The sequence below is a fragment of the Podarcis muralis genome, chromosome 2, assembly GCF_964188315.1.
Source record: "Podarcis muralis chromosome 2, rPodMur119.hap1.1, whole genome shotgun sequence".
NCBI classification, from domain to species: Eukaryota; Metazoa; Chordata; class Lepidosauria; order Squamata; family Lacertidae; genus Podarcis; species Podarcis muralis.
In genome coordinates, this window is record NC_135656.1 from 121911720 (window position 1) to 121925659 (window position 13940).

The 13940-nt window shown below is 41.8% G+C and overlaps 1 protein-coding gene across 1 annotated transcript in view; it reads left to right on the plus strand.

Annotated features, from left to right (window-relative positions):
• LOC114592563 (uncharacterized) overlaps positions 1-13940 on the plus strand; it is a 400972-nt gene that overhangs the window by 162717 nt on the left and 224315 nt on the right.

Below are 13940 nucleotides of genomic sequence, written 5' to 3' on the forward strand. Positions count from 1 at the left end.
GCAGACTACTGAAGACTTTCTTTGACTTAACTGAAAAATGTGATCTGTCAGATATATGGAGAATTAGGAATCCAATGGAAAGAGACTTCACTTTTTTCAGATGCAAATCAAGTATTTTTGTGAATAGACTACCTATGGATATCCAGAGACTTGGTTCCTATAGTAATAAAAATGGAAATTTGCCCTAAAACTTGCTCGGACCACAATGCAGTTTCTATGGACTTGAAAATGTTTGTTCAGGGTTCCTTCAGATGGTGAATGAATGATGATCTGTTGAGAAGCTCACTAATTGTCAATAAGGCCCAAAAAACCCTAAAGGACTATTTTGAACTCAATATGAATCAAGGAACGGAAATAAGGGTGATTTGGGAGGCCAGCAAAGTGGTAATGAGAGGGTTTCTGATACAACAAAACGCAATTAGGAGAAAGTCACAGAATGAGACAAAAGACAAAATTATGGAACAACTGAAAGATAAAGAGAAGAAGCTTAGAGGAAACCCAAAGAATTTGAAGATCCAAAAAGAAATTAAAGCCTTACAGGTTCAATATTCACAGTTAGTAAACCAAGAAATTGAATGGAAGATAAGAAGGATGAGACAAAGAAATTTTGAATCTGCAAATAAATGTGGGAAATTATTAGCCTGGCAACTAAAGAAGAGACAAAAACAAAGTACTATCACAAACATTGTTACAGAAGGAAAATCTGTGGGGAACCCTGCAGACATTAGAAAATGTTTTTATAAATATTATAAACAACTATATAAAAAAGATAAAGAAGATCTAGGGAAAATCGAGCAATTTATAAAGAATAATGGACTGCAACAGATTCTGAAGGATAAAAAGAATCTACTAAAAGGCTTAATTACAAGTCAGGAAGTGGAACACGCAATAAATTCAATGCAACTTGGCAAGACACCAGGACCTGATGGTCTATCAGCGAAATCAAATAAGACATTGAAAGATTGTCTTATTCAACCTCTGTTAGAAGTATCTAATTCAATTTTACGAGGGGACAAAGCACCTGAAACCTGGAAACAAGCTTACATTACTCTGATTCCTAAACAGGGTCAGGATACATCCAATGTTAAAAACTACAGACCAATCTCCCTACTTAATGTGGATTATAAAATTTTTGCAAATATACTGGCCAATAGGCTAAAGAAGGTTTTATCTGAGTATATTCATAAAGATCAGGCAGGATTTCTGCCTGGAAGACATATGAAAGACAATATTAAAAATGTTGTGGATATTTTGGAAAAGTTAGAAGCAAGAAAGAGTTGTAAAGCAATGTTAATGTTTATTGATGCTGAGAAAGCCTTTGACAATGTTTCTTGGAGTTTTATGTTATATAACTTAGAGAGTATTGGGATTGGTCATGACTTCTTAAATGGTATTAAAGCGATCTATCAAGAACAAAAAGCTAAAATTATTGTAAATAATGTGGTTTCAGAGGAAATTAGAATTGAGAAGGGAACCAGGCAAGGGTGCCCACTATCCCCCCTGCTGTTTATTTCGGTTCTGGAGGTCTTGCTAAGTATGATCAGAAAAGATGAACAAGTTAAAGGTATTACAGTAGGTTCAAAACAATATAAATTAAAAGCCTTTGCTGATGATTTAGTTTTGTCATTACCAAAGTAATTGAGAAAAATCTGGATAATGAAGAAAGGAAACTACTACAAGAAAAAACGAGCCTAGATTTTGTGAAAAAAGTTAAATATTTGGGGGTGAACCTGTCTGGGAAAAATTTGAATCTATATAAGGATAACTATGAGAAATTATGGAATGAAATTAAAAGCGATTTAGAGGTATGGTCTAACTTAAAATTGTCATTAATAGGCCGGATTCCTGTGATTAAGATGAATGTGCTGCCAAAGATGCTTTTTCTGTTTCAAGCCCTCCCAATTATAGATAATGTGAAATGCTTTAAAGAATGGCAAAAAGCTCTTTCTAGATTTATCTGGCAGGGGAGGAAACCCAGAATTAAATATAAATTACTTATGGATTCTAAAGAAAGAGGGGGATTCTCTCTTAAAAAATCTATTTTGAAGCTGCTGCACTTTGTTGGATTAAAGAATGGATGAAATTAGAAGATTCAGATTTACTAGATTTGGAGGGATTTGATAATGTGTTCGGTTGGCATGCATATTTATGGTATGATAAGGTAAAAGCCCATAAAGCTTTTAAAAATCATATAATCAGGAAATCGTTGTATAATGTTTGGATAAAATACAAAGATCTTTTAGAAAGAAAGACGCCCAGATGGCTTTCACCAATGGAGGCAAAGGCCCAGAAAAAATTAAATATGGATACCAAATTGTTGAGATATTATGATTTATTAATAGAGGAAGAGGAAGGTTATAAATTAAAACCATTTGAGCAAATTAAAGATAAGCTAAATTGGCTACATTATCACCAGATTAATGAATTGTATAAATTGGATAAGAAAAATGGTTTTACCTTGGAAAAATATAAGTTGGAGACGGAGTTGTTGGATACTGAAGGTAAAAATTTATCTAAAATGTACAAGCTTTTGTTGGAGTGGCATACGAAAGATGAACAAGTTAAATCGGTGATGATAGATTGGGCAAGAGATCTAGGACATAATATAATGTTTGAAGACTGGGAAAGTTTGTGGAAGAAAGGGGTCAAGTTCACCGCATGTACTTTGTTAAAGGAAAATATAATGAAGATGATGTATAGATGGTATTTGACTCCTGTAAAATTAGCAAAGATATATCATAATTGTGACAATATATGTTGGAAATGTAAAGAAAAGGAAGGAACATTTTATCATATGTGGTGGACCTGTCCCAAGGTGAAAGACTTCTGGGAAAAGATTTATAATGAATTGAAAAAAATGTTGAAATATACATTTATAAAGAAACCAGAGGCCTTTCTTCTTGGAATAACAGGTTTGGAATTGCCCAAGAAAGATGTTAAATTATTTTTGTATGCCACAACTGCGGCTCGTATTTTGTTAGCTAAAAAGTGGAAAACTCAAGAACTACCAACAGTAGAAGAATGGCAGATGAAGATAATGGATTTTTCGGAGCTAGCCGGCCTAACCGGAAGAGTCCGCAACAAGAAGGAGGAGGAATATCAGGAAGAATGGAATAAATTTAATGATTATTTAGCTAAATTTGTTAAGTTAAACTAGCCGGAAATAGCTTCCAGATATCTAATGGGCTTAGGATTGTATTTACGTTAAGTGATAAAATAATATGTTTAATACTATAAGGAGAAGATTTAAAGATGTTAATGTCTAAGTTATAGTTTATAAAAATTGGGGTTTGGAAAACCGTTATAAGGCTATGCAATGAAATTCAACCAAGGGGAAACGAGGAAGTCGCTTTACAAAGTTAATAACTGTTATTTTTAATAAGGTTATGATTTATGTTAGTTATGTTTGTTTTGTGTGTTTGTCGATAATATTGTAAAAACCAATAATTTTTTTTTGGGGGGGGGAGAAGAAGAAGATAACTTGCTTGTCAGAGTTATGGAGGAAACCCCTAACATTCTTCAAGCTCAAGTTCATGTGAATAAGGAAGCTGGAAAGATGTGAAGGAACCAATTTAACCTAATCAGTGGCTTTCTTACTCAAACTTTGGAAGTAGTGAATGTGGAAAAGCTGCTTGTACCAAAAGAGATTATTATTTACTTGTCTTAGGATACAGTTGACTTACCTTGGAGACTGCCTTATATAATCTACAAAGTCAATAGGGTTTAAAAAACACCTTTTACCTTTTAGTACATTGTACATGTTTTGCTGCTCTGCAGGTGAAAGGCCTGAAATTATGGGACTGTTTTTAAACTCCAAGGGGCACATTTTTAAGGGTTTAGTCAAAAACCGAACACTTCTCTGTAGTTTTTCAACACCTGATTTCTTTACTCTTTTAGGATATTAAGTTTTAGTGCACTATAAGCAATCATATTTAGATTAGATATACTGGATGAATAAATATTTATGAAGTACCTTGTTTGGATTTGAGTTCCTGGGAAATAAGCACTTCCAACTGAAAGCTGGATGCCTCTCTGCTTACAAGCAGCCCAGTCCATTAGGAATTTCTGTTGTTCTAGCTCCACTTAATCAGTAATTATTAAGAAAACAGCTCATTCATTTGGGTGGGGCTTAAGCTGTGAAGGTTTCCTGCCAATTGTGCAAAACTGCCTGCATTTGCCCTTGGGAAGTGAGGAAGATCCATAGTTAAGAAATAAAAAGTGATGGTTGTTCGAGCAAACCCTGCTGGAGTGCCGTGATACCACTATCAAAATGAAATGTCATTTGAGTAAGAGGAGGTTAGCTTCTAAGCACTAAACTGACTTCTGTGTCTTATGGTGGTCAGTTCAGGACGTATTAAACTTTTGAAATCAATACTGATTTAAACTAACTCTCCCGTCACCTCCTCTCCTCTCTTGACTCATATGTTGGGCCTCATCACTCCACAGCTTTTTGACATTTGAATATTTCATTTTAAACCTGCAAGTTGCTGCATTTTGTTATTGCCATTCTGCTCAGATCCCTACAATGGAAAAGAATGTACAAAGATTCAAATGGCATCTTTGCTTTTTGTCGTCAGATGCTCCTTTGTATTCAGACCAGGCCTGAGTAAAATAATGTAGCACTTGGGAACGAAGATGCAGCCCAGAAGCCCAGCACTGGAGGCCAAGATGGAGAAGACCTTCACGGCTACCATGTATTTCCCCTTGGTGCTCAGGTAGGTGGGAACAAAGGACACCCAAACACTGCAGAAGACCAGCATGCTGAAGGTGATCAGCTTGGCCTCATTGAAGGCCCCAGGCAGCTTCCTGGCTAGGAAAGCCACTGTGAAGCAGATGGCAGCCAGGAAGCCCATGTAGCCCAGGGCACCATAAAACATGGCAGAAGACCCTACATTACATTGCAGGATAATCTCTACAGGTTGGGAGTGCATGTCGGAGTCTGGGAATGGAGGAGAGGTCCCCAGCCAGATGGTGCAGATGAGAACTTGGACACTGGAACAGGAAAGGACAATAGCATTGGCCAGAGTCTTGCCCAGCCATTTCTTCACCCTGTTCCCTGGCTTTGTGGCCAGGAAAGCCAGCACAACGGTAATGGTTTTGGCCAACAAAGAAGAGACAGCAACTGAGAAGATGAGGACAAATGCAATTTGTTGGAGAAGACAGGTGGCTTTTCTTGGCTGGCCAATGAAGAGCACGGAGGACAAAAATGAGAGCAAGAGGGATACAAGGAGGATGTAGGAAAGGCCCCTGTTGTTGGCTTTGACTATGGGAGTTCCTGATTATTTAATGAAAATTCCTAACACCAAGCATGTGATTAAGGAGAATAACAAGGTAAAGGAAGACAAGAGAATCCCCAAATAGTCTTCATAGGACAGGAAAGTGATAATCTTGGGAACACATTGATCTCAGTCCTTGTTTGAGTGCTGATCTTCTGGACATTTGGTGCAGTGGTCTGCATCTGAAAGTAAGATGAGTCATTTGAGCACCCAGGGTCTCAAGCAAGGGACATTCACAGCCCTGAACTGAAGATACTATGACTTGAATTGGCAACCTTTTGCATGCAAATCAAATCCTGTGCTACTGAACTACAGCCTTTCAACCAGCAGAAGCAGACACCTCTGAAGTTTTCCAGGAAAGCCTCTGGCAAGGCTGGTGGAACAGGGTGGGCAGCAAGCAGGCGAAAACATATACTGTTTCCTAGGAGGAAAGCATGGGTCCCACATGGGTCACCAGAAGAGAACTTTCAGAGAAACCAGATGTCCTATTTCTAAAGATTCTAAGAGAAAACCCAATTCAAAACCAAACCACAGGGAGTCTGTCATCACTACACATGATGATGATGATGATGATGATGATGATGATTTATTTATACCCTACCCATCAGATACGCCAACCTTGGGTAAAGGTCATTTTTTAGGGGGGGGGGATAAAATAAAGAAATAGCATTGTGTTGGACAGGATCACAAAAGTTGTCCCTCGCTTCCTGTTTCCGGCAGTGAGAAATGGCTGACTCCCATACGATCGAATCCCAGCCATGCCGGTAATTCAGGGCTGATAGGGGGGTAATTAGCCCTGGCAGACTCCCCAGGGTGGGGGAGGACTGTCTCGTAGACCCACAGATTGTCCGAGATTGTCAGTTTGCATCAAGGTGCAAGTGACAGGAAGCTGGGTCCCAGAGCACGACACGGTTGGCGTTCTCCGATGTCACTCTCATAGCCGGAAATATCTGTTTGATAAAATAATTGGATTTGGACAGTAAACAGACATAGTCTGGACTGAAGAAGATTAAGAAAAAACCTGCCGAACTGTACAGTCCCTGGTGTTTAAGCTCGGGCTTCAAAGAGATTCTCATCATGGCGTTTGGATTATGGAGGTATTTGGCATGTCTTTTTTCTCTTCTTAACATCTACAATTGGTTTTCTATGCCAAGCCTCATTAAGAAACCTATATTTTTTTTTTAAAAAAAAGAGTACAGATGAGCTTCTATTTATAATTAAGTACCGTATTTTTTGCTCTATAAGACTCACTTTTTCCCTCCTAAAAAGTAAGGGGAAATGTGTGTGTGTGTTATGGAACGAATGCAGGCTGTGCAGCTATCCCAGAAGCCAGAAGAGCAAGAGGGATTGCTGCTTTCACTGCGCAGCGGTTCCTCTTGCTGTCCTGGCTTCTGAGATTCAGAATATATTTTTTCTTGTTTTCCTCCTCCAAAAACTAGGTGCGTCTTATGGTCTGGTGCGTCTTATAGAGCGAAAAATACGGTATTCAACTGTGCAGCTTTACTCAGACTTGAAAGACTTGATAAACATAAAAGAAGAAACAAGATGGGGAGTAGGAAATATTTGCTGGCTGACTTTGTAATATCTTGAAATATTGCTGCTGTGGGAAGGTAAACAGCTTTTCCATGCATTCTGGCACTCGTCACAGTGTCCACTTGCACCAGAAGCAGTTTAGTCCTGCTGGCCACATGACCCGAAAAAAGCTGTCTACAGACAAATATGGGCTCCCTCAGCTTGAAAGCAGAGATGAGTGGCACACCCCATAGTTGGATTCGACTGGATTAAACTGGCTTTAACTTTACTAAATTGTTTAGGGAATTTTAAACAAAAATAGATTGTGAAGACCTCCAACAGAACCTCTCCAAACCTGAGTGACTGAGCAGTAAATTGGGAAATGTAATTCAAAGCAAGCAAGTATGAAGTGATGCAAGTTGAGGCAAAAAATATTACCTTCATAAATATGCTCATGGAAGTTGAAGTAGGGATGACTCTTCAACTTAAATCCATTTCAATCCAAAATCCTCTGTTTTCTTTTTCTTTTTTGGATCATAATCAAATGTATCTGAATGATTTAACCCACCTTATTAAACCAAAGGGGCCACACGATGGCATCCTGATCAATGGTGACTTTTACACCTGCGGATCCCTCTCTCTCCATACTCCCAACTTTCCCTACGTGAAGGGACTTATTGGCATGCATCACAATGTTCACCAGGTCAAATTCAGCTGTCAGGTCCCCATTCTCATCTAAATATACTCCGCCCATAGAAGCATTGTAGAACTGAAAATCACTCAGGAAACGGTGTAACTGGAATGACAGGGAAAATCGCAGCATTTAAGAAAGTTGGCTATTTCCGCCCAGGTGGTTCACATATAATCTAGGCACCTAGTGGCCATGGACTATTTTTCTATTGAATGTTCTCAATATACTTGAGGTCTTTCAAAATGAGTTCTTCCTTCAGCTGAGTAGCCTAAGAAATAGGTTCCGTCGAAGATCCTGTGAGTTGGGGTTGGAGAGGGTATGGCAGCTCCTCTCAGAGTCCTGCTCCAAGCGGTGGCTGCAGCTGTGGGTCTGGCTGCAGTTGTGGCAGCTACAATTCAGGCTACAGACTTGCAGACCAGGCATTTCATGAGGCAGCCTTGTGACCCTCAACCAGAGTGAGAGGCTGGTTGAAAGGGAACTTTGGTTTGGTGGAGTTCCCCCTCTGAATGAGAGGTAGTAGGAGGAAAGTAGCTAGGTGGGTAGGGGAGAGCATGGTTGGAGGGAAGGGGGGGCTGGCCACCATCGGGAGTGGAGACCTAGGTGTTTGGTTTCTGTTCCTTCTTCCAGCCCTCTTACACCACCAGAGGCACTAGTAGCAGATCTACTGAGCCCTCTGGTCTGCTGCTGCTACTACTGAATGTCAGATCAGTCCCTATTAAAAACATGCTGTTCCATGATTTGATTGCACATGAGTGGGCTGATATGGCTTGCATTACCAAGAGTTTTTTGAAGCTAAGAGCCGCTTGACGGTGGATCTGTGGAACAGTCTCCCTCCGCAGGTTGTGGACGCTCCTTCATTGGAGGTTTTCCAGGAGAGGTTGGATGGCCATCTGTAAAGGATGATTTACTTGAGATTCCTGCATTGCGGTATGTGGGGCTAGATGACTTTCAGGGTCCCTTCCAACTCTCCAGTTCCATGATTCTATGATTTGGGTGAGGGAGATGGGTGGGCCTGACCTTACCTAGCTCTGCCCACCTGAATTTTTGATACTGCCTGAGACTAGACTAGGGGGTCAAGGCAGGGGAGTTGCTATTGTCTACAGGGACACCATCTCCTTGACCAGGGAGCCTCTTGCCCTTGGAAAGGGTTTGTGGAGAAACTTTGGAAATAAAAGTCATGGAACTTCTTACATGCAGTAGAATTCTATCTTGCTTTAACTTTGGAATGCTTTGTTTGTCTTTGATAATTAGGAAAGTGAGATATGATTATTTTGATGAAAATAATTATGACGGTATACCTAGGAAAGTATATGAATGGAGATTTAAAATGAATGTGATACAGAAGGGTCTATCAGTTCTATATGAATCAATTTTCACCTACAGTATTTTATAACCTTATTTATCTCCTTTTTTTAATTCTTGCTTTGTTGTTGTTTAGTCGTTTAGTCGTGTCCGACTCTTCGTGACCTCATGGACCAGAGCACGCCAGGCACTCCTGTCTTCCACTGCTTCCCGCAGTTTGGTCAGACTCATGTTTGTACCTTCAAGAACACTGTCCAACCATCTCGTCCTCTGCTGTCTCCTTCTCCTTGTGCCCTCCATCTTTCCCAACATCAGGGTCTTTTCCAGGGAGTCTTCTCTTCTCATGAGGTGGCCAAAGTATTGGAGCCTCAACTTCACGATCTGTCCTTCCAGTGAGCACTCAGGGCTGATTTCCTTAAGAATGGATGCGTTTGATCTTCTTGCAGTCCATGGGACTCTCAAGAGTCTCCTCCAGCACCATAATTCAAAACCATCAATTCTTCGGCGATCAGCCTTCTTTATGGTCCAGCTTAATTCTTCCTTAATTTCTGTTAATTAAAGGAAATGGGCCTACAAATCTGTCATTGAACGAATCGTTATTTAAAATGGAACAATATCCATCCAGAGCATTAGAGAAGAAACATGAATACCTGTGATGCTTGGATTTTTTCATCTTCCAACCTGTTCTGACCCACCATCACCACCCTCTTGGATCTAGAGGAGTACGCAGCATTTAAGGCATGGGCCAGAGCTCGGACAGTGTTGTAAATGCTGTAGGTGTCCTGAAACACGCTCCTTTCAAGAAAGTCTTGAGGGAACCCTGAAAGGTTCTCCTTCACTTTGCATCGCTTCTGGCCTTTCACAGATAACACATGCTTTGAGTATAAGCAATTATAGCCTTCAGGCCAACATGGATGGAAATTACTATAGGGGAAAGAAACTGGCAGATTACCATCATGTTTTGATCTTTTTTTGGTCTGGAAAAATAAAGATAAATATCCATGAATGTGTTTGTTCTCAAGTATTTCCGGAGACATGCAGCAGCTGACATATGAGAAAGCTATTGTGATCCAAACTTTCCCAGTAATGGGTTTCAGGGTTTCACCCACTATTTCCATCGTACGTGCGGCTTCAATGGGGGACTGAAAGTCCCCATAGTAAAGAAACACATTGATTCGCCTGTCCATGGAAAGTGAAATCTTCTGCTGGAGCTTTATGTATGCATCGGCTATAAAAAAGAAGCCTCGTAAAATGGTTTGTGAGAATACAACACAGACACCGCCCTTAGCAAGCACAGGTGCGAAGGTGCTCAGAAACCTTTTTCCATTGTAAGTGTCAGCAGCTATGAGCCCGATCCAAGTCCACCTGAAATGCAGGAGTAGCCTGACAATCCCTGAGCCTGGGGGTTCTTCATTTGGGGTCATTGGGTAGAGCAAAGGAGATTGTGTTTTGTCAAGGGCATGATGAACAGAAGCGTAACTGACCTAGGAAGAAAAGGAAGATATAGAGGGTTTTACTGGTCAACTGGAAATTGTGGTCAGGGAGAGCAATATTCTCCAGTGCGACTCTGGAAAGGAGATGTAGGACACTTATAGGAAACAATACACTCTGGCCAGTGACCGAAATAAATAGATTCATTCATTATAGGCAACAATATAACATATCTTCAACATCATTTCCACCCAGAATGCCCCCCCACGATGTTTGAGGCTATGTAGAGTTAAGATGTGTTGCATTTTCTACTTTTAACATTTGGTTTGGGGAAAGGGGTCGATTTCTAGCTCACTTGAGTGTTAGTTTCACATGAGTTTCGTTCCTTAGATTTGTTTTTCTGCCCAGTCTATATTATTCCCCCACCTTAAAGTACCAGGGCAGGTTACCAAAATAGGCTTGTGTGAAGCCATCCCAGAGATATCTTCTGGAGGCTGCATTTCTGTCCCACCAAAGTATGATTCATGCCCCGTGTAAATTGCTATTTTCCTAGAAAAAGAGGTGACAGAACTCACCCTGAACCCTTGTCCTCTTATAAAGTGCCGGCTGAAAAAAGATTCTATTTCCCCCTTGTAAGTATAAAGTACTTAGCAGCTCACAGTACACATCTTGTGAGCTTCCTGTTGTAGCTTCTGAGAGGCATCTTTCTTTCCAAAAGGCTTGTTCCTCCCCTTAGTCGTTTCTGATGGTGATTCTCTTTTGAAACCCTTCTTCACCCAGCAGTACATATCCTCCAACATAAGAAGAGCCTCCTGGATCAGGCCAATGGCCCATCTAGTCCGATATTGTGTTCTCACAGTGGCCAACAAGATGCTTGTAAGAAACTAGCAACTGGCACCGAAAAGCATTGGTGCCTCCAACTAGGAAGGTAGATCACAGTCATCATGCCTAGCAGCCATTAATAGCCCTTGCCTTCATGAATTGGTTTAATCCTCTCTTAGAAGCTTCACTGCCTCCTCTGGGAGTGAGCTTCATAGTTTACTTCCTATTCAGAGAGGTTGCTGTTCTCTGTATGTTGCCCATGCTAGTGTATTCATACCTGAGGGATTTTGTAGGTTCCCAGCATATTTGAAATCTGGAGTGAGGTGTCAGAGTTGACCCCTTCAATGAAAACCAAGGGCTTCTTCTGTCTTCCACAGTGGTAGTTTGGGACATTGGCCCTTCCAGGAGAAAGCAGATCTAGCGTGGCGTCATAGGTCATCCTTGCATTGAAATGATTCTCATGGATGTCATAGCCCAGGGTGATGTTGGGTAAGATCCTGGGGTCCTGATTAATCTCATGGATGGCGATCATGAAGGACAGGCGATACCAGTATGCTCTTGTCCCTCTTTCCCTGTAATAAACATGAAGCCTAATGTCAGTCTCCGTTCAGTGAAAAGTGTCAAGTCCCTGCTTTCTTAACCCTATAAGAAATTGCAGCCACAAGAATGAAGCAAAACAGAACATCCACATCACATAATCAGTCATCTGTGAGTTCGTTGGAAGGTGAACGGCTGCTTGCCAGTTAAGGAGAGATAGAAGCATATTTGAGCACTTGAGTGCTGGAAGCAGGGAGTGAATACAACTCTCAAATATATTTAGCAAAAGTTTGTAAAAGGACAGGGCACTAGTTCAAGGGGAGTGGTAGGTTGTAAGAGTTTGTTTCTTTATTTTTTTAAAAAGGAAGAGGAGATGTAAAATAGAGATCTTTACCAGTCATATAATTCCTGCTTCTCATTGTTATTGCTATTCTTATCCTATTTAGTAGCTACGTTTCACCCTAAGGTCCCAGGGCAGGTGAACTGTACTGGCTGCCAGTTGATTTCTAGACTCAATTCAATGTGATTGTATGTTAACTTGATAGATAGATTGCTATAGTCCTGCTCCTTTCAGAGGAGTGCGGATCAGGCCATCTTCACATTTCCCAAGTCAAGAAGTTGGGATGCAGATGATCTCAGGCTCTTCATGATTCACCATCAATTTGGTTTATTTCCAGTGGAAAAAAGAGAGGAAGGAAGCAATGCACATGCATTTCGTGTCTTCAATGGACAAACTCTAGAAAGCAGGACTTGTCCCTGGCATATAAGGATTAGAGGCCTGGGCAATCACAGCTAAGCACAACAGTATTCAAGAATATGCTATGTATATATGCCTACCCATTAATCACAATCTTATCTGCTATGCTGAAATTGCAAGGGGAAAGTACCGTATTTTTCGCCCTATAGGACGCACCTTTCCCCCTCCAAAAATGAAGGGGAAATGTGTGTGCGTCCTATGGGGCGAAGGCAGACTTTAGCTGAAGCCTGGAGAGCGAGAGGGGTCGGTGCGCACCGACCCCTCTCGCTCTCCAGGCTTCAGGAAGCTATCTGCAAGCCTTGGGAGCCCGTGGGAGTTCCCATTGGGCTCCTTAGGCTTGCGGATAGCAGCCTGCATCTCAAAGCCCGGGGCGCGCACTTCACTTCCCCAGAGGCTTCACTTCCCCAGAGGCGGTTTGGAGGCTAGCGGCGGGAGAAGCGCACTTCTCCCAGCCGCCAGCCCCGCAACCTGGGGGACAGCGGGAAGACGCAGCGCGCCTCCCCGCTGTCCCCCGACGCGGTTTGGAGGCTGGGTTTGGAGTCAAAGCCCTTGGTGGCACAAGACGTCTTTAAATATGCAGCAGGCAATTCAAGCTCTCATTTCTGAAATATCTGTTCTTTGTGTTAAAAGTGGGTACATTGCTTGAGTTTTGCCAAGGAATAAATCACTATGATTATGATAATTATGCAGGGAATATGCATGTCTGGAATCACTTGTGGAGCTTGAGCAGCAGCTACAGAGCTGGAAGAAAATATCACAATCTGTTTTCTGATGCTCTAGAGGGTAGGACTTGAATCAATGGCTTCAAGTTAAGGGAAAGGAGACTCTAACTAAAAAATCAGGGAAAGGTTTCTGACAACAAGAGCTGTTTGAATAGTCCCCCCTGGGAGGTTGTGGACTTTCCTTCCTTTACTCAGAGTTTGGATGACCATCTGTCATGACTGCTTGGTTGAGATTCCTGCATTGCAGAGGGTTGAACTACATGCCCCTTGGGTTCCCTCTTTAAACTTTAAAGGTAAAGGTAAAGGTACCCCTGCCTGTATGGGCCAGTCTTGACAGACTCTGGGGTTGGTGCGCCCATCTCACTCTATAGGCCAGGGGCCAGCGCTGTCCGGAGACACTTCCGGGTCACATGGCCAGCGTGACATCGCTGCTCTGGCGAGCCAGAGCCGCACACGGAAACGCCGTTTACCTTCCCGCTAGTAAGCGGTCCCTATTTATCTACTTGCACCCGGGGGTGCTTTCGAACTGCTAGGTTGGCAGGCGCTGGGACCGAGCAACGGGAGCGCACCCCGCCACGGGGATTCGAACTGCCGACCTTTCGATCGGCAAGCCCTAGGAGCTGAGGCTTTTACCCACAGCGCCACCCCTGTCCCCGTCCTTTAAACTTTACACTTCCATAATTCTATGATTCTTTCTTACAAGTTCTCAATGATGTGGCAAAATGCTCTGAGAAATAGTCATAGAGGGGAAAGGTGATCCTAGAATGACATTTATTAAAGATTTGTCAGCAAATAAGCCAGGATCAAGCTATTTTTTTCAGGAAATTTTGGGGCCTGATATCATGAACTTCTGCTGCCTGGTGTACTTTTGTTATGCATATGGGGGGGGG